Source organism: Lissotriton vulgaris, chromosome 1_1 (assembly GCF_964263255.1).
Source record: "Lissotriton vulgaris chromosome 1_1, aLisVul1.2, whole genome shotgun sequence".
NCBI lineage: Eukaryota > Metazoa > Chordata > Amphibia > Caudata > Salamandridae > Lissotriton > Lissotriton vulgaris.
Window position 1 is genome coordinate 723,557,160 of NC_141685.1, and position 22,488 is coordinate 723,579,647.

The window sequence follows — 22,488 nt, forward strand, 5'->3', positions numbered from 1 at the left end:
ACTTGGCAGGAGGGGGAGTAGAGACATGGTGCCAGGCACCTGGGGCTACTCCCCCCACTTTCTGACTCCACAGAGGTTAAAGAGGGCTGACAGGCATGAGGCCTGGCTCTCATCACTGACAGCTGTCAGTGGCCACTGTGGCTGGTTGTCCTGGTGGACAGAGTTGCCACTAGGAGGAGAGCCGGAGTCGCACCCTGGGGGTGGACTGGGCCACAAATCTGTGTTGGCCAGGCGGGTTTTGTCTACCAGTGCCTACACATCTGTGAGTAAAGTAAGGTTAGGCACAGTACAGATGAGGTCCCCAGGTGTGAAGAAGGGTCCCCCATTGGTTAGTCTGGTGGGCCCTGAGAAAATGGATAAAGGGATCAAACTGGGTTCAGGAAAGCGTAGAACGGGACTAGTTCCCTGCTGTTCGGGCCAGTTTCCGTGTTCTATCGCCCCAAGCAAAAAAGCCCCTCAAGGCATTGATTGGTCTACCCTGGCTTTAGGCTGGTAGGGGGTTCTGTTGGAAATGGCCCTTTTTGCAGGATTATCCCCAAACGTTTTTCTACTTCCTCCTTTGTTTTTCCTGACCTGTGGTTGTTGGCTATAGGATTCTGTGCACTTTACCACTGCTGATCAGTGCTAAAGTGCATATGCTCTCTCTGTTTATTAATATTGTGATTGGATATTCATGATTGGCATATTTGTTTTACCAATAGGTCCCTAGTAAAGTGCACTGAGTATGCCATGGCTGGTGATTCAAATGCTACTAGTGGGCCTGCAGCACTGATTGTGCCACCCCCATGAGTAGCCCTAAAATGGTGTCTCAGGCCTGCCACTTCAGTGCCTGTGTGCAGTTTGTTAACTGACATGTTGTCCTGGCCAGTTTCCACACTTGCCAGGCTTGACCATTCCCTTTTCTTACACATTGGACACCCCTATGGTAGGCCCAAGGTACTTCCCTGGGCAGGGTGCAGTGTATGTGAAAGGTAGGACATATACTAGTGTAGGTAACATGTTCTGATAGTGAAGTACTGCCAATTTCGTTTTGCACTATTGAAAGGCTATCTTGCCCATAGGACAGAATTGGGAATCCTGTGTCCCATGTGTAACGGCATATCTTCTCATAGGAGTAGGATATCAAATTGAAGTCTGGTACCCCTGAACTCAGAATTTAATAACACATCTTTTAGAGAGGATGGTTTTAAATTTCTATGCTTAAAATAGCACTTTTAGAAGGTGGCTATTTTTTTGTTCAACCTTTCTGAGTGCCTCTGCCTGTTTGTGAACTGACTGTCTGGTTTGTGAGTGACAGGGGGCTGGCGGGCTTCAGGAGGCTGGGCGAGTCAGCACTAAGCTGAATAGACCTATCTGCATTTGGAGTGGTGGGAGGAGGAGTGCCTGGGTCTGAATAGGGCTGTGCCTGCCTTCCAAAATGCTGACTCCACCTCCTGCGGTGCGTCCGATGGCCCTGGCCCACACTCACAAAGGAAGATGATGTACACTGGCAGAGTGTACCCAGAACTGGTTTGGACTGGGTCCTGGACCCCTCACACAGGAAGAATAAAGACTTTGGGGGTATAAATATTAGAGCTGAAACACCCACACTTTAGACTTCTACAATCAAGAGGAATCTCTGCCAAAGAAGATCAGCTGAAAAGACTGAAAAGGAAGACTGCCCTTGCTGTGTATTCTGGGACTGACCTGCAGTTTGCTGTTCCCACTGAGGAGGAGAAGACTGGACTTTGCTGTGTGATGTGTCCCCTCACCTACTTGAAGAAAGGTTCTTGCTGTGTGCTGTGTCCTGAAAAGTCTCCAAGGGCCTGAGGAGAGCTGGCCTCCTGTTATCAGAAACACAGGGACATCAAAGTTTCCAGGATCATCTGCAACGTTGTGTGCCTATGTCTGTACGCAATCCTATATGCCCAGAGAACCTCCTAAAAATAGCGCATCTTAACGCTGTGTGCGTGTGCCTGCACACCATCGAGCTGGTACCGTGACCTTTGTGGAGCCAAGAGCGCGATCTCCCAAGTGCTGAGTGTGTACCCCCAGCTGGTTCGGACCATCAGCTCTGTGTAAGGAAAGGAAAGCTGTGCTGCAGTCCCCAGCTGCGAGGCGTTGCCTAGCAACCGGGCCTCCAGAGACACATTACCGCCAAAGAAAGGAACCGCCCAGCAGGACGCCAGTGCCGGGAGAGGAGCTGCGCCCGAGTCCGGGAAGTCTTCCTGTGAAGTCCCTGCGAGGAGAGGGCTCCTGGCCCAAAAGAATCCACCATGGCATGGATTGCAGTGAGAAAACAGCTCCCCAGGTAACGCACAGATTAGCTCTGCTGCTTGTCGTGTTACGTCGGGTGGGTTGGGAGTCGGCAGGAACTACGTAAAGCATCGGCCTGGTTGGTGGGCCTGCCTGGGACTGTGCCAGCGTTACCTAGGAGATAAGCACGGCCCGTACCGGCTCATCGGGAGAGCTGCAGTACTGGGGCCTGTTTCTCAGCATCTGTGTCTTTCACGCATTGGGGGCCTAGTCTCAGCAGCATTGGCCGCGGAGTCAGCTTTGGGACAATATTGAAGGGCGCAGGGCCACAGGGGCCCGTCTGTTGGTGCAGGAAACAACGCACTACCATTACAACGAAACTTTTACAACGCAACATCGATTACATCGCATGCCATTACAACGAAACCATTGCAACGCATGACACTGCACATACCACTACAATGCATGTCATTATAACACATACCATTACAACGTATAACATTACAGTGCATATTACCCTTACACTATCCAACACTTACCCTACTGTTGTACCCCCCTGGAGTTAAAATAGTAATTTTTACCCTTACACTATCCAATACTTACCATACATGCAGTGTAATGTTATGCGTTGTAATGGTAAGCATTGTAAAGGTAGTATGCGTTGTAATGGAATGCGTTGTAAAGGTAGTTTTTTAAAAATTTGTTGTAATGGAATGCATTGTAATGGAATGTGTTGTAATGGATGTTGCGTTTTAAAAAATGGATTGTAAAGGTATGCGTTGTAAAAGTATGCGTTGAAACGTCATTCATCCGTTGGTGTCGAGTGAAGTGTGTTGTGATACGACGTTTGGGCACCTAATCATGAACTGTCTTGCCCTAGTGAGCTCTGGCGTAAAGGGAATATAACACCTACAAATGTATTGGTTAACCTCTGTGAAAGGCACACAAGAGCTGCATGTTTATTTGTTTTTTTGAAGAAAACACTGCAAGACAACATTTGAAAGAAGAGTCACTGTGTATGTTGGAATTTTTGTTGTTTGGTCTTGCCTAATTCTTGATAAAAGATATCTGTTTTCATAAATACCTGTGTGGTGTCAATTTATGGTGTTTCACTGTATTATTGTGGGTGTTGGTGCAAATACTTTACACATTGCCTTGGGGACAAGCCTGTCTGCTTGTGCCAAGCTACCAAGGGGTGAGCAGGGGTTATCTACAGTGTATTTCCCCTTACCCTGACTAGAAGCAAGGGTCCCTTTTTGGTCACAGGTACCTACCTCTGCCAAATAGAGACCCCAATTTCTAACATATACATTAGATGTTTGTACTAATAAGGTACACAATATGTCAATACAAACTACACTGTTTTAGTTATAGCTGTTATTTGACCTTGGAAAAGGCACCTGTCTCAGACTGCTGTCGCACAAGGAACTTTTATTTGTGTCACTACTGGGAGGATATGACATTCCTAGTGATGGATTGATCTTCTTTTTTTTAATCTCACTTCCAAATGGATATGATATCTTTTGTACAATACGGTCAAAAGGATATGACATATTTTCAAGTCAAAAGTATGTGACGTGTGTACTTTTCCTAGAAAAGTAAGGGCCACCATTTTGTAGAATCAAGGAAATCAAATGTTGCCATTTTCCAAAAAGACTGAAAACAAGATGGAGCCATAAGTTGCACAAAATGAAGTCATAATAAAAATCAGGTAATAAAGCCTACACAACACAACTGCAATGTAAGCTACAGATTTATAAAGCGCAAATATGTATTTCCTTACATTCACGGAAAATTCAGACACATTATATATTGTTGTGGAATTTATAATGAATGAATGACTCACAAATAGTTCAAGTTTCAGTATGATTATCAGTGTTGTTAAAATAAGAACACCACAGCTCATTTCAGGAATATATGAAGGATATTTCTACATACTATGGAGAGTTTTCCTAGGGTCTGGTTGTGTATCCCTGATCATTGCCTAATGTATATGTGAAGCCGTTCACTTCAAATGGTGTGTCAATGGAGGTATTCAAGAGGCACACCAGTATTCAATGTTTAATAGGCTGCACATCTCATTAATTTCTACAAAACCCTTAACTTTGTTTGCACCTCATACCAGTAAAATAGAGCATAGCATCTACATAATGTTTGTGATATGATTTCACAGATTTGCTACAAATTATTTTTGTTCTGATTATTGCGCAAAGTTACGTCTGTTAACTACAGAAGTAATGAAAATCTGGGCCTATATGTAACATGCTGAATGCCTTCCACTATGAAAAGCTTAAAGCAATCTGTCACATCCATTAGAAGATGTCATCAGTAATCTCATTTGAAATGTCATCAGTGATGTCACCAGCAATGTCATATAACAAGTCCTGAGCGATGTAATATCTGAGGTCATAAGTGGAGAAGTGTGGCTCACTGGTTAGAAGCGGCCGACCCTGAAGCAGAGGTCGGCTCGGGACCAGGGTTCAATTCCCGATGCGGCAGGGTCTTGGGTCAATGTCCGCGGACTCGATAATTCTCGCCTAGGTGCCTACGCTAACCATGGGTCCCACTACATTACATAAGCAGTGGAGCGAGTGTCAAAAATGATAGTGAGCTTAATAAAGTATAACTGGTAAACTTCAGTGTTTAATTTTGTTTTTGAACATTAGTTTTTGTATTATTTCAGCATCTAACTGTAACGTTACTTTATCCTTTGGTGTTTTTTGAGTACATTTCTAGCATTTATTTGATGTAAGATCAAATAAAATTACCTTCCCTTACTACAATGTCACTTCAACCTTTATTTTTTGTAATGAAGATCTTATTACCAAACCAAACTATAAAGTCACATTAACCTATGTTTTTTCAGTCAATATCTGTGTTTTCTTATCATATTCAATATCATATCAATGCTCCTCCCCTGCGGGAACAGCTTTTGGCCTTGCACAGCAGTGTGCCTGCTGCAGGGGCTTTCCCCTGGTCAGACCCTGTGCCTAACCCCGTCACTCGAGACCTCTGGTTGTTTTCAACAGCTGCCTATGGCCATACCATTTGCCCAACTTCCTGTGGGCACCAACTCCCCTACACACACAGACTTTAGCTGTGCCTAACCTGGGGTTTGGTGCAGGGCTTGGCCTCTGACCAAGCCCTGTGACCAACTTCCCGGCAGAGCCACACATTTATATTGTTTCCAATTTATTTTGCAGTACTGCATTATTCTCATTGTACCGTAATTAAGTGTCACATCCATCATACCAAGGGATGATGCAAGCTTCACCCTGCTTAGTCCTCTTGGAGTACCGCAATAACTGTAGTCATTTTTGTTATTTTTTGGGCTGCTGGGGAAGGTTCCTCTGCATGCAGTGCTGACAGTTATCTTCAAACTTGCTGCAGGCAGGAGAGCTGTATCACAATTATACTTGGCCTTGACAAGTATGACTAAGGAGACCTTACAGACGGGAAAGCAGCATGGATTGCAGACCCTCGAGATGACCAATTGAAGTGGAATTGCAAAGGATCATGGGATACTCTAAAACTGTATCCAGAAATGTCAGATTCAGATCCCATTTAACCTACTGCTTTGCACTTATTTAACTCCTCTCAAACTCCATTCTTTATTTCCCAGGGTACCAGACCAATGGCCCAGATGTTATGTAGAGAACACTAATCTTTTGCACATTTTCTGGATCTGTAGATGCAAAGCACAATAATGGTAACACTTATACAAGAGATAGGCCATCTGACTAGCAGGATGATTATCATATCCTTAAAGATCTGCCTGCTGGGACTTATGATGACCTGCACAAAGAACAATAAGGCTGACTAAAAATGTGCCGGTTTCACACTCTTGCTGGCGAAAAGGCAAATTGCCATGCAATGAAAGTCGGGGACTGTGTCCCAGGAAATGAAATGAAGATGGGACCTACTCAGATGTGGAAGTGGAAAATACAGTTCTGAAATCACAGAAAACATGGGGTGGAATTAACGTCTGATTGGCAGAGAGGGAAAAAATACTTCACAAATTAGCCAAACAGAACAATGACAGGCCAATGTGAAATATAGGGAGATATACACAGAATATTGAGCTGCATATTTACCATGGAGGAGAGGCAGCAAACGTATGAAACCTAACACTGTGTGGATGTCGGTCACTTGGGTACATTCAATGGGCCACCCTTTCTAAAACCATAGTTGGGCCCTGGAAACTGAAAAACCGTTTAAGTTCTGACAGTGTGGTCTGTGTTTTTAGGTCTCGCCTGAGCCAATGCGCTTGCGCATTGCTCTGGCGAGATTATAGTAAGCGGAAAAGAAAAGTCTACCAAAACGGCTGCGGATCGCATACAGTTCATGTGATCTATACACGTGCACACCATCGCAAGCCACATAACACACCACCATTTGTCTGTGCCTCGGCATCAGACTTCAAAGGCTGCCGCTCCCCCTCATCAGACTTCAAAGGATTGCACTTCCGCTCCCACTCCCTCGCCCCCCTGCCACAGCAATGCCGAGAGCTTGTTTCTAAATGAAAGTGAAAGCCTACCGTGCTTATTTACAGTAGCCTTGCTCCTCAAATGCTTTTGCTGTGTTGCCATCTCTCTAGGGATACTCAGCTTGAAAACACTTGACTTGCTATCTGCAATGCTACATCCGCTATGCTTTGTCTCTAGACATGTTGATCCCTCGCAGACTGTGCTGACTCTGACCCTCCTGATTCTGAAACTGACCAACGCAGTCACCACACAGTCTCTTCTCTCTGTCTTATGATGTCTGCCCTGCCTCCATTTAATTCAGACCCTCACCCTCACACCTACTCACCCTCACACACCCTCACACGCTCTCACCCTCACACACCCTCACACACCCTCACTAACCCTCACACCCTCACCCACCCTCACTCACCCTCATACCATCACCCCCCTCACACTCACAAACCTCTCACCCTCACTCACCCTTAACCCCTCACACCACCATACACCCTCACCCTCACATACCACATCACTCGGGAACACCACCACATCACTCAGGGACACCACCTCATCACTCAGGGGCACCACCACATCACTCAGGGACACCACTACATAGTGACACCACCACATCACTCAGGGGCACCACCACATCACTCAGGGACACCACCACATAATTCAGGGACACCACCACATCACTCAGGAACACCAACACATCACTCAGGGACACCACCACATCACACAGGGACACCACCACATCTCTCAGGGACACCACCACATCGAACACCACCACATCACCCAGGAACACCAACACATCACTCAGGGACACCACCACATCACTCTGGGACACCACCACATCAATCGGGGACACCACCACATCACTCGGGGACACCACCACATCACTCGGGGACACCACCATATCACTCCGGGACACCACCACATCACACAGGGACACCACCACATCACTCAGGAGCACCACCACATCACACAGGGACACCACCACATCACTCAGGTACACCACCACATCACTCAGGTACACCACCACATCACTCAGGTACACCACCACATCACTCAGGGACACCACCACATCACTCTAGGACACCACCACATCATTCTGGGACACCACACATCACTCTGGGACACCACCACATCACTCTAATACACCACCACATCACTCTAATACACCACCACATCACTCAGCCCAACCACATCATCACTCAGCACCACAACAGCACTGTCCTTGCTTGCTACCAACAAGCATTGCCATAGCCAATAGGACTCGCATTAGAAAAGTGTAAGCTATTGGCTTTGTGAATAACAATGCTATTAATTTATATATTTTCAAAGCCAACACATATTTTAAAAAATTGTTATTTACAATACCAATAGCTCACACTTTCCTAATGCGAGACCTATTGTATTGCAAATGCTTGTTGCTACAAGTTGCATGCAGGAATGTCATTGATCTAAGCCACATAATAGCCAGTCCTTATAGATCACGCTGATGCTCTCAATATGTTATCTATGATGAAAATCTCGTCATAGGCTTTGCAACCAGGCTCCACCGCCTCTTGCTGAGGCTACCATCATGTTCATAAATCAGCTCTTGGAGTGTGTGCAGCTCCTCCAACACTGGGCTTAGTTTCCTGCTAGCCAATAGGGCTGCTTCCTGACAGACGCCTACAACTGATGAGACAAAGCCGCAGCTATGTTTTTGTCTGCACCATTTCCTTCATTACCTGGCATTGTGGAATGCAATTGCCGATAGATAAAACTCAATGCACATTACAGCCTATAATGTTTCCTTTAGCTACTAACCACTTCAGATTTCAAGTCGTCAAGCTCCATCACCCCTTCTAAAAAAAGCCAAACCATTTTATCAGATTACGTCTTAGTTGAACCACTAATATGTCCACAAACCTTCAGACCGACAGCCCAATTAATACATCGTATATTAAAAAACATCTTCTTCTCCTCAAAGCAGCGGTCATGGAGGTTCATACGAGACTCCTGCAAGCAACCTCCCCTCCTGCTTCACCTAACCTCACTCTCCCACTTCACTATATCCTACAAGCTCTTCCCAAAGCTTCTGTTATTTATAAGCACCTACATGCACATACACTCACCAGACCCAAATCCAAGGTGGAGGAGCATTGGGAAAATGATTTTTCTACATCATGGCCAATATCTCTGTGGGACAAGATTTGGACAAAATTTTTTTAAACTTCTAGGGCGGCATCCTTGACGCAATCTATGTTTTTATTATATAACCGACTGCTTCAGACTTCTTCTACCCTCCACAAGCGATTCCCTACCACCCCAGATGTATGTTGGTCTTGCTCCTTACCTAATTCTACTTTGTTTCACATGTTGTTCCTATGTAAGAATGTACATGCCTTTTGGTTACAGGTTTGGGCAAAAGTTAATGTTATCTTTCATACATGTATTCCCTTTTCTCCCACCCACATCTTTTTGGGAAGTCTCTCTCCTTGTTGGGATATGACCGATCTTTATGTTCGTATTGTTGATTTACTACTGGCTGTTGCGTTTCAACAAATTGCTATTAATTGGAAGTCTTCGTCTACCATTACTTTCCAAGCATGGTGGTATAATGTTTGTCACAATCACAGGCTTGATACTGCTTTTGTTTTTCCTGCCCAGATGGCAGCTAAACGTGCAGATTTATGGCTTTCTGTTACTATGTATTTAGATAATTGCATAACTTGTTCCTTTTGTTTACGTCCTGCTCAGCAAGAGGTTTCTAAACCCCCTGGATGCCTTTTTTAAATACTGCTTTCTTTGTTAACATAATTGTTTGAATACCATCATTTGCATTTATTTATATTGTATCATTATTGTATCTCTTCTTTTTATCCTTATTGCCCATGAAAAGTTTATTGTCATTCCTTCATCCTTTTAATGTACATTGCTTTTTCTCCTTATGCTTTCCCTTCCTTCCTCCCCCACTTTCTCCCCCACAATTCTTTTATTGTATTTTGCATTAATGCCTTTTATTATGATCAATAAACCTTCATTGAACTAAAAAAAAACATCCTCTCTTCCATATGATGCAATTATAATGAAATGAAGGATTATAATGGAGCACTGATGGCCATTTCTTGCAGAGCAGTTAACGCAGCATTTCACCCAGGCATGCACAATTCTGGTACCCCAGCACAATTTCTCCATCCTCTTGATCACTGTGTATTTGACAAGAAACTGATATCAAACTGCACAGATTCCCATCCAGCATCTCATTCTCCAGACCCACAAATATCAAAACATCGAAACACTGGTTGGTCCTTGTCGGTGGCCCTCATTAGAAGGAACTCCACATGTTCTCATCGAGTCCTGATTAGCCTACAGCTGTCATTCTTGCCAGGGCCCACTGACTTCAATATTCTAAACAACAATCATTTCCAATGCAATAGGTCTCGCATGAGTTTAAGCTATTGGCATTGTAAATGAAAATATTTTTTTTGATCTGTTTTGATAATTAACACATAAATAAAAGGCATTGCCATTTATAATGACAAAGCTGAAACTCTTGTAAATGCGAGACCTATTTCATTTCAAAGAAGCTGCCGCCACTGCTTGGAAAGTGAAAGCGCACATTGCGCGCTGAATGTTGCAGGAAAGCATTTGATGCCTGCAGTAGGAGAAACTCATTAAAAAAATAGTGTGTACAAACTAAATAAGACAAACCATTTAACAACAGAGGTAAAAGAGCCAATCCTCATGGGAGGTTACAAATGAAGACAAGGTGGTACTAAGGAGGGACGAACAGGCCTGTTAACGAATCTGAAGCCAGCATTTACATAGGACAATGACACAAGCCAATGACAAATATGGGCCGAGAGTGGGGGTGCTTCAACCCCATACTCGAATACAGCATTCCTCACAGAACAGAGCATGCGCTACCCAGGTTAGACCAAAGGAGACCCCACATAGCAGCCCTTCTTTTGGGCCATCTCTGACACTATCAATGGATCTCCTTCCTTTCCTCTGGGCCATAACTCTGGCGCCCCAGGGGTCTGGAGAATTAGGGCACTGCATCTGAATGCAACCCTGCTGGCCTTCTCTCTGCCACTATCTCAACTCAACTGAAAACACATCTGCAGATAAACAGAGATCAAACTGGGTAAAATCTATGGGGAATGACACTCCCATCCATTTTTAATTTTAGAAAACTCAAAACAAGCTCTGCCTGAGAGTGAAGCCAAGGGAGGGACAGAGAGCTAAAGAAGAAACACGCCTTCTCCCCAGGGTGCCTGCTACCTGAAAGGAATGTAAATGTGTTACCAAATGTAAAGCTTGCTGGCAGCCAGTATTGGCTTTCATTGATGGATTCACTTGAGGCTTCCGAGCGACAAAGATGTATTCTTTCTGGGAGGTTAGGTAATGATGTTTTCAGCAGAGCTCTGGAGTGCGTCCTTTAGATGGACACTTAGAAAAATGTTTGCACTGGGTGTACTCAGATTACTTATTAGAAAATGTATACTTTGCAAGTACTTGTTTTATCTTAAACACTGCATCATGTTGCATAAGCCTATTAAATACTGTGTGCACTACTGTTTTAAAATAATGAATGACCTACTATTCACAGTGCTTCTTGTCACAGGGCTGGGCCATTGTGGCACTATAAAAGCACATGTCACTATTTCCATTAGGATTCGACTCTGTGACTCTCTGGTTACACACAGACACCTGCGGTGATCACATTTCCCACAGAGGTTTCATAATGTCAAAGAGTACATTTCCCATTGACTAGTTGTTATCCTGCTTTTATTGTTCTTTTAAGGTGTGCGTGGTATTTTATATGCAGTTACCGTATGATGAAAACACAACAAAATACTTACAGAATATCTTGTTCTTTTTAACCACATTTGACCTCGCTATAAAACTCGCTGACCCTACCCCGTGGCACTACGGATTAGAGCTTGCACATTTTTTAGGCTCTCCAACTGCTGCATGTAAATGAGGACAGCCTGGAAACGTGCCAGAAAACCAGGGTCGTGCTTTCGGGGTATCTTTGTTTACAATTACTTTCAGTCGCCCTTGCGCCCTCTGAAATTACAGCCAGGGCCCCCAGGGGGCGCGCACCTTACAGTATGCAGACCCAGGGTCTAGTCTGACTCTGGGAACTGCATCGTATGTGAGCTGTGGAACATAAATGCATTATCATAGGAGGTAGCAGGTGTTACCCTCATAGCTTTAAAATCTATGAGGGCTTTACGAAAATACTATAAAGTGATAACATAATATATAAAATGAACACAACAGTTGTGAAAAATTTAATGTTCACTTGTATAATGGTCATCGTGTACCAAAATGCTGCTCATCACTCAAGTGTTGTTATTGTTACCCAATGATACTCCTTTTATCCCGTGAATCGTCTGTGGTGGGATACCCTGTTGGTCAGACATCAGAGCTCTATGGCAGGAGCTCCGCCTTTTCTCCACTGCTGTATTCAATGACACAAGCTCCCCTACCTCCCCAAGCCGGTTCTCATAACTACCTTCTCAGGTGGGTGAAATGAGTACCATTGGGTCTAATCATAACAGCGGACGTCAGAGTCGTGAGTGGGTAGTTTAATGTTCTGCATATAAATTTTCTTTTGGGGACGGGGTGTTTGAGAAGGTTACAGTAGCGTTTCTGATCTGAGGTATCCTTGTTAAAGCACAGTGTAAGAGGAGCTGAAAAAGTTCATTAACAAAAGTTGCATAGCACTTTCAGTCAATGCACTTTACCAAGAAGGTTTGTACAAAAACAGACAATAATCGATCAGAATTGATCATGATAACAACATAGGAAGAATGAAAGAGTGAAACAACCCTACACGTGTTTGAATCTGTGATCCAAAAGTCAGCACCTAACTACAGTTTAAGTGCTTAACCATCTGTGCTAACTAGTCTACTGTTTTTGTGCAGTTTTGCATAGCGGAAACTTGTGTCACAATAAATGATTTATTCATGATCGGGGTGACTTATTCCTGATCCTGGCGACTAGTGGTGGAATTGTTGTTAGACACAGCATTTTCTAGTTACTCGAGAGTCTTGGCTTATTATATGTTTGTTTGGTACTCAGATTTCATCTGTGAATCCATTAGTAACCACTAAATGAACTTAGAAAATGGCCACGTTTCTCATATTTCAAACCGTGTGCCGAGGCGCTTCTTTGCGTTGCATTTATATGAATATGGATTATTTTAGCCCCAGTATTTTTCCTTGTTATTAGCAATTGGTTTCCTGCGATACCTACCACCGAAGCGATACCTAGCCGAAGTAAAGTGTAAATTACTCCTGATGGAGACGTTTTTGTGTTGTGACTTTAGAATTTTCTATAACATTCCTCTGAATGGATGTGTGCCATGCCGTGCAGCACACATGCAGTATGTGGAATGTTTGGAAATATTAAAATATTTCTCCAATTTTGCACCTGTGTCAATTTACATATTGGTGCTGGGTAGTAAATACCCTTCCAAGACTTACAACCAAGCAATAGCGATAATTATCGCTATTGCTTGGTTAGAGACAAATATTTACCGCAGCGCTGCGGCGATGTTTACCGCAAATAAACCTTGGTATTACCAAGGTTTAACGCAAATGCGGTAAAAATCGCCGCAAAGCATGAATATCGCTGAAAAGTCAGCGATATTCATGCTTTAGCGAGCTAATGCTCTTAGCCATGTTATCCACCTCCCATTGGATAACATGGCTAAGAACTGCTCAGGGCAGGTGTTAGCTTTTGGAGATATTCCCGCTTAGCGCGAATATCTCCAAAAGTTGGTAATAGGAGATAGCGATGTTAGCGACTGTTTTCAGTCTCTAACATCTTGGCACGCCCACTTTGCATCTCATTAGTGATAAATATCACTGACATGCAAAGTGGGGCCCAAGATGGTCGCTATCTCCTACTAGCTGTCGCTAACTGGTGTTAGCGGCAGCTAGGTAATAGGGAGATAATTTTATCTCCGCTTTCTTGGCTTTTAAAGCCAAAAAAGCGGAGATAAACCCCCTTGATAATATGCCCCACAATTCATCTCTGCGACTTTGCACTTTAGCTGTGTATTGGTAAATAAGCCTCTTGTGCTGTCTTACTCTCTCTCTCTGCCCATTGCCCCCACCCACACTTTTCACTCCCATATCCCGCTCCCCATGTTATCCGTTATTTTTTGTATTTATTGTTCCTTCTTATGAGAGCCCGGCAGCTGAAAAGTGCTGTTGGGACAGTCGCTCTTTTTCTCCCATTCCCACACTATTCTTTTTCTTTAATTTCACACTTTACTTTACCGTTGTAACTTGGCCGTCCCTCATGTGAGCTGAAGTCAGTAGGTACATTGCCGATGGCTGCAAGGGCCCCCTGTGTTCTAGAGAAAGGAAGGGGGCCTCTTGTCACCAGTGCTGCGATGCCACCCTAATGCTAAAAGGAGCTAGACGAGTGCAACTGCTGTGGCCTCACGAAAAAGTAAATAAGAAATTACCTCTTCTAATGCACCGTGCATGGATGTTGTGAGGGCTGACATGAAGGGTCTCTGGGAGAGTCAGGCTCTGTGGCTGTTTACATTGAAAGTGAAAGCGCTTGTACACTTCTGTATAATGAACGGAACACACTTCCCATGGATTCCATGTTTAAATATCAATATCACAAATATCGATGAAAAAAATATCGATGTAAAAATATCGATAACAAAAATATCGACTCCTCATACTTAAACAAGTAAGTACAATAATATCGACCCAAAAATATCGATGTAAAAATATAGATGTACACAAATATCGACTTTAAAAAATAACATAACTTAAACAAAATGAATTAAAAAATATTATTATCATTAACAAAATATATTACATTTGATATATATTTTAACTAATTATAACAAATAAACTTAATTTAATAATTATAAACACAAAAGATTGTGTACATATACATATATTTACTTAAATACATTTTAACTATCTTTATTTAGTTTATAAACTTTTGTAATTATATAAAAACAAAGTAAACATATATACAAATAATTTTAAATAAAGTAAAATATTCTATATTTAATTAACAATTTAAACTATTAAAAAAATAAATACATTTAATAACAAAATAAGAACATTAATAGTTAAAACGTTAGATAGCGAGGGGGTAAAAATTACTATTCCGATTCCAGTGTTTGCAACAGTAGGGAAAGCGTTGGATAGTGTAGGGGTAAAAATTACTCTTCCCACTCCAGTGAGTGCAACAGTAGGGAAAGCGCTGGATCCCACAACAATATAAAGCAAAATCATCAACATTTTTATTACATGTAATAACAATAATAACATAAATAATATATACATTTAAATATAATATTATTAGCAAAGATAATTAAAAATAATTATAACAAAAATACATTTAATAATTACTAATTAATTAATGAGAAATTAATTCATAATTATTTATTAACTATTCAATAAAACAATATTTACTTACCACCTTTCACACCATTTACACATATAAACACCACAATACACACCTAAAGTTAATTACACAATTACAATTAATAATTAATAATTAATTAATGGTGATTAATTACAAAATATGTAATATTTAATCTATAAAAATTAATTACTTACCACCCTTCACACCATTTACACATGTACACAACACAACACACCTAAAATTAATTAAACAATTAACACAATTAATTATTCATGAACTAATTGAAATTAATTAACAACTGTTATTAAACTATTATTAATTAAACAATTAACACATTAATTATTCAATACATTAATTATTCAATACATTTTATTTAATTAAATTACTACCCACCCTATTCTCCTAAAAACCCACAACCCGCTATGGAACTAAAAACGCAGAATTAAACTTAAAATAAATTAAGAACTAGTAAAATTCTAAAACATGTCATAAAATAACTAGCAATTCTCATTAAAAACACTAAAATACATCACATTAATATTAAATCAATATTTTTTGTAAACTATATTTTTGTAAATTATATTTATTACAACGATATTTTGTAATCAATATTACTTACCTGTAAGTCGATATTCTTGCCAACTATATTTTTGTTGTTGATATTTCTTCCCCACAATTTTTTTGCATCGATATTAATGTCCCACGATATTTCTCCATCAATATTCCTGCTCTGCGCCCTTCCCATGCGCTTAAGGGGGAGCGCAGGGAAAGTGAGCGGGAGGAAGGGGGTTAAGGGTGGGTGCATGGTGGGAGGGTGACTAGGTGAGGGAAAGAGAGATAAACACCTTTAAGGGACTTGTCTTGAAGCAAGGAGGTGGCTTAACATATAAAGCTGCCGACTTTGGAGCTGGAGACCAGGGTTCAAGCATTGGCTAGGCTGTATCACTTAATAATAAATAAACAGCGAGCTCCGAGGGGGTGGAGTCAGACAAATAAAGAATATACAATTCAATTCAATTTTATTGAGTATATGATTTGGAACTCCTTAGAGATCCACATATAATAAAGTAACAAAAGAGCAGTATGAGAAAAACAACTTATTAAAACAGATTTGTTGTTAACATGATTTTACAAATTTTCGTGCAAATTATTTAATACAATTCTAAAAAGCATTAAAAAAAATTAAAAATTCTATTGCAGAAGATTTCATTGGGAGGACAGAAAATAGCATCAATAAGAGATCTTGCCGATAAAATACCCAATTGCATACAAACTGGTCTCACCCACAAACGACGATAGGCCATTAGGGCAGGACAAACTAACAAAACATGTACGGTGTCTTGGACTGAATTATTGCAGAAACTGCATATGTTGGGTATACCGTTACATTTGGCCAACAACTTATTCAAAGGAAGGAGATCCTGCCTTAAAAGTAGCCAAAAACGGCGCAAACCATGGGGCATATTCCAGAAGACATACGGTTGTAATTGTCTAAACAGGTAAGAATTAACAACTTGAGTGACCCCCTTCTTAAGTATAGTAGAGTTATAGTCCCTTTCGTAGCTGAACTTCCATGTTGCCTGTTTTAATGTAGATTTTAGCTGATGTACAGAAAGGTCCAATAGGGTTGCTTCCTCCAGATCCAAGAGTGTAATAGCCTTCCTAAAGTTCTTTATGAGTAGCGAATACTCTTTAAGGGGACCCATTAGCTCTTTTTTAATGAGAGATCTTAATGTGGCTGGATTTCCATTAATCAAGCAGGCGACCCAGCGAATAACTCCTGCCAAACCCTGAGCCCAGCTACTTCTTAATCCAAATTCTAATCGAAGGGATGCTGCAGTGCAACTGTTATTGACAGAAATTAGGTTTCTTAAGAGGGAACCCTCAATGGTGTCCAAAAAGCCCCATTCACCTAAATCGATAAGTTCTATGCCGTAGAGCAAAGTTGCAGGGATTTTTGCCCGGAATGCCTCTAAAAGATGCATAAAGTGTCTTTTACCGGTTGATTTATATAAGGCTCTCAGCCCATTTCCCTGCGACTTTGCTTTGCGGGAACTGTTATCTATATGGGGTTTATTACTCAAGTTGCTACTAACTATTTTTCCTAAAAAAACATATGATTTTACACTTTCCAATTTTTGACCTCCCAGCTCCCAACTAATGTGACCTAATTTCAGTTTTTTCTTCCCCTCCAAACACATTACCTTGCTCTTAGAAATGTTTATTTTCAGATAGTGAGCTTCGGAGAATAAGTGTAGGGCATGCAGATGGTTATTAAGGCCTTTCGCGGTAAGGTCTAGAACTAGTATATCATCTGCATACATTAAACAAGAAATGTAAGTGTCTCCCAAGCGCGGAGCAATTCCTTCACTGAGGGATATAGTGCGGGGGAGGTCACTAACATAAAGGGAAAACAAAAGGGGAGCTAATAGGCAGCCCTGTTTGAGACCATTGGCAGAGGGGATGGGCTGGGATAAACCCCTTTCTCCCCCCAATAGTACTCTATACCATGTATTATCATGCAAGTCCTGTACCAAGTGTAGAAGCCTAGGTGGCATTCCGAGAGCAGATAGTTTTTTCCACAGCAATTGACGATCGACCTTATCGAATGCTGTGGAAAAGTCTATAAATGCCACATAGACTCTCCCTTTTCTGGCTCTAATATATTTATCGGTTATTACCTGGAGGGCTGTTAAATTATCCATAGTACCATGGTTCTTCCTAAAACCTGTCTGCTCAAGTGGGAGTATGTTTGCATGATCCACCCAGTCATTTATACGCTTCAGCAAACATCTTGTAAAGACCTTGCCGATTGCATCCAACAATGCAATCTGGCGGTAGTTTTGAGGGGATAAGCGATCACCCTTTTTAAACAATGGAACTAGGATGCTGCCCTTCCAGGAAGGTAGAACCTTGCCTCCCAATAGGCAAATGTTGAATACAGGACAAAGTAATTTACTCCATTTGGCACCACTTTGCTTTAGTATAGAAATGGGCAATTCATCAGGGCCCATTGCCCCAGAGCGCCGCATTTCTCTGATGGCTAGGTCTATGTCTTTTTCTAAGAATGGTACCAGGGGCAGACTAGTCTCCTTTGGCCATGCTTGTGGGGCCACAGAGCTGTTACTTGCATAACGATTAGAAACAAATTCAATCCATATTTGTTCCTCAATTGGGATGGGTAAAGGTCTTGTTCTCAATCCACACCCCTCGCCTATAGGGACCAGAACTGCCTCATTTCCCCATTAATAGAGGCTTCTCTTATTTTTATCCACATGGCATCCTCTTTTTCTTTACGTATTGTGGATGATAACCTTCTCCTTTTCCTTTTTAACAATGATATTTTTCGTGCTGTGTCAACAGATCTAGCTAAATATTGAGCCCTTACTAATTTGTTAATTTCTATATTAAGCAGTCTCAGGGGGCTTGGGAATATTCTAGCAGATTTTTTCTTATTGGAGCTTTTAGCCATCGCTATTACTGCCTTCATGAACAAAGAAAAATTTTCAGTTTCCAAACCATGCCAGGAAGGAAGAACATTTATTGCTGCATCGAGCATTCCCTCCAAGTTTCGTTGAGCTCTTGCATTCCAATGACACCTTTCTGATTTAACGCCAAAATGTACCCATTCACTATTTAGAGACCACTTATCACATTTAGGGGGCTTTACATTCGCAAAGATAGAAAGTATTTTATGATCACTAAACGGCGTATCAATAATACTGAGATCCTTCAGTAGCTCAAATGAGTGAGTCCCCACTATTACATAGTCCAATATCGATTCACCCTGATAGGATTTATGCGTGAAGTTGGCAGGGGAATCCGAGGGGAGTCTCCCATTTACAACAATCCCATCCATATCTGCCAACTCATTTAGAAGTAACTTTCCTCGTTTATTTGTTTTAATATTTTCAGGGAGTAATGCCGGAGGTATATGGAGAGTTTCTTCTTTGAATTTATCGCGAAATAAATTCATGCTTAGATTGGAAATTTTGCAATTTAAGTCCCCAACTATGACTATGGCAATCATCGGATCTTTCTCCCTGATACTCTGAACGTAAGAAAAAACCTTCTTCAAAGTTACATTAAAGCCAGCTTCCGGTGGAATGTAGGCATTGATCAGAACTAAGGGTTTAACAACTTCATTGTTGCTAGACCTAAATAGAGTTACTGCTTGAAAAAGGTTAGAGGGGTCCATATAGTGGGCATAATTCCAATTTAGATGATTCGATAAAAGACAAGCTATACCCCCACTGGCATGTCCTCTCTTGTTAATGGTGGCACTGCCTTCCAACACAAAATAATCTTTCCCTACCTGAATTTTATCTGGGCACCATGTTTCCTGGAGGCATATTATATTTGCCTCCAGAGACAAGAGGAATTGCATTTTTTCCGGGCTATTTTTTAGACCAGCTGCATTCCAAGATATTATAGATATCTTGTCGCTAAAGATGCGGATTAGACGTTTGATTGTTTAGGGGTTTTCCTGCTAGAATTCCAGGTAGCCAGTTCCATTGATCTCTTTCATCCCCGGAATCAGGTTGGCGAGATAACAAAAACGGATTAACATAGGACACTAAACGGAGGTCCTTAGACTTACATATTTTTAAATCCGCAAGATCACCTGCCTGTTTTGCACTACCTGTTGCTGCTTGCAACAAAGAAAAGGGGGACCTTGAAGGGATTAAAGGTTTAAAGACTCTATTTTGTCCAGTATACCCTAGCAAAGGGATTACATCTATCCCTCTGCTCTGAAGGTCTTCAGAGCGTTGCAGGATTAAATTTGCTACTAGCTTAGACTGGAACTTCACCCTAGTTATCATCCCTATCTCGGACTTTAATATTAATACCCTGTCTAGATCAGCAGATTGTTTTAATGTCAAGTTAGCCGATTCTTGAAAGTACTTCAGTAAAAGAGATCTATTCACAGTGCATTCAGCGTCAAAAAGGGGGGAGAATTCTAACCACATGGTGTCAATGCTATTTTCCTTAATTTCTTTTAACAAAATGCCTCGTGAGACTGCTCCAGCAAAAGATGTTGCTAAGGGATTGAGAATTGGAATTACATGTCCGGGAGGGTTATGCTCCTGTCCCAGAGGTATCGAGCTTATAAATCCAATTGTATCCATATTAGCATTAACAGTTTGGAGAAGACTATTTGTGTCAGTTGTTATGGGAGGAAAGGGTAAGGGAGTAACTGTTAAAGGTACAGCCGAGGGCGGAGAAATGATATTTTCCGTTATGTGCTTATTTTCAGAATTGTTATCATTTTCAACTGCCACCTCGGGTGTTTGGCGTACTTCTTTGTTCGTAGAGGAGTTAAGGTGTTTTCCAAAAAGGATTTTCCTCCACCTATTTTTCTCTATCCGTCTTATTATTTTCCTCTTGTTCTTCCCATTCTTTTTAGATTTCACTAGATTCCCTTTATTACTATTCTCCTCTAGAACAACTGCCTCCCTGTCTCCCTCTCCTTATTGCCTCTTGAAGATCGGGAAGAGATCATACTCCGTTTTTGGTGGGGACTCCCCCGAGACCTTTATTTCTGAATCAATCTCTATTGAGCAATTTGAGGTAGGGATTGGATGGATAGGACTTGAGTTAGCTTCCTCTTTTACCATTTTTAAGTCATCTTTGTCTATAGGGAACAGGTCCTTTATTACTACCTCATCTCGTGCTGTAGGGGACTGCTCCTTTTGGACTACGACCTGGACAATGTCCTTCCCATGATGATTGCCCAACAGAACTTTCAGAATTTGGGTCACTGTGTCTATTACACAATCGGAGCCACCCACGAATTTTTCTAGTAGTTGCAAAATAGACGACAATAGGTGTTCTAATGCGGAGAGAGAGGCAGAAATAGGTTTGTCTATCCCATGGAATTGAAGTGCATTTATCCCAGTTAGATTTAGGTTGGGACTCATTGAAAAATTACAGTGTGAGGTCTTGGAGGGGGTACTACTGTAAAGATGGAGGCCTGCATGTGTTGATGTTGCCGGTGTTTTTAGGTCAATCTGAACCTTGTCTAGATCTGTATCTATGTATCTTTGACATAAATCCTTATCTAGGACCATAAGAGACAGGCCATTATTGAAAGAGTCTCTTGATGGTAAGACAATCAATGAAGGGTGGTTATCATCATGGGGGATTTTCACATTCTGTAAAATATCTTGTGCTATCTCTTTCCTTGTTTTTATAATTACTTCTGGTACAAGATCAATATTGTTTTTCATTGTGGAGAACAGAGAAGGCGAAAAGCTATGTACCGGGGGTGTAGGTTCTACTCTTGCTGCTACAGAACAATTATCCACGTTTACCTTTCTGTTTACAGACCCCACTCCCAGTGTTTTAGATAGCCTATCTGAATGATTTGCTCCAAGAGCCTTGGTATCCTCAGATATGGTATCCACCATTGTAGCTTTATTCTTACCCCTTTCCCAAAGGTTAAAGAGCTGGCAAGTGCCTTTCAAGTGGGCTGCTTGGCTAGTCTTATTTCGAAGGGGGTTCGATTTGGTTTTAGAGCATGATCTTCCTGCTAAAATTCTCCCAGACCTTAATTTTTTTGTCGTCATCTCACTCAATGAAAACAGTTGAAAAAATAATTACGGAAACGTATTGTTCAACGTACATAAAATACAATACTACCCCATTGCTTAAAAATGAAAACAAAGGAAAGAAAACAATCGATCTATATCAACACAACACTTAGTGGGATCACAAACCCCATTATTCTTTGCCCAATAGGGGCATAGAAGTAGAAAAAGAAAGCTGGTCCCTTCCCAACGTCCGTAGAAACTAAAGTCTGAAACGACCTTAATTCCCCCAAAAAAACATCGTAGGGAGATACAACAGTATAAAAACCCTCTCAAAGTCACTACTCCCTTCCCAGGGACCCGTCTGGATACCGGGAAAGGGGAGGGGTAGGAGGGCTATGAGCAAATAATGTATAACTACCATAAGAACTGCTGTACGAAATGGATATGTTATGTTGGGATGTTAGGGGACTGGCCTAACCTGGCCTTCTCGTGCCTCTGAGGGCCTCAGAGGGCCCGCCCTTGTCCCAGGCTTCTCCCGGGACGCTCCCGCGCAGCGGAGGGGAGTACTTCCTTTATACGGGAGTAGAGGGAGGTGGGCGTGGCGACCAGGGAGAGCGTCCCAGGTGACTCGGGTGAGCAGCAGGGACTCCTGGGAATCGGAGTCCGTGCACCGCCTTGCTCGCAGCCCTGCTTCAGCCAACGCCCGCAGCAACAGTGTCCAAAGCACTCCTCAAACTCACAGGGAGCAAGCGCCGCGAAGCGGGACCCGCGGAGCGGGTCCGGCGAGGTGTAGCGCTGTGCAGATGAAAAGGCGCTCCAAGTTCCAAATTGGCCACACCAACAGCGAA

At 42.0% G+C, this 22,488-nt stretch overlaps 1 protein-coding gene across 10 annotated transcripts in view; it reads left to right on the plus strand.

Annotated features, from left to right (window-relative positions):
* Window positions 1–22,488, plus strand: part of LOC147747713 (coagulation factor XIII B chain-like) — a 1,126,012-nt gene that overhangs the window by 1,064,270 nt on the left and 39,254 nt on the right. The window lies entirely within an intron of this gene.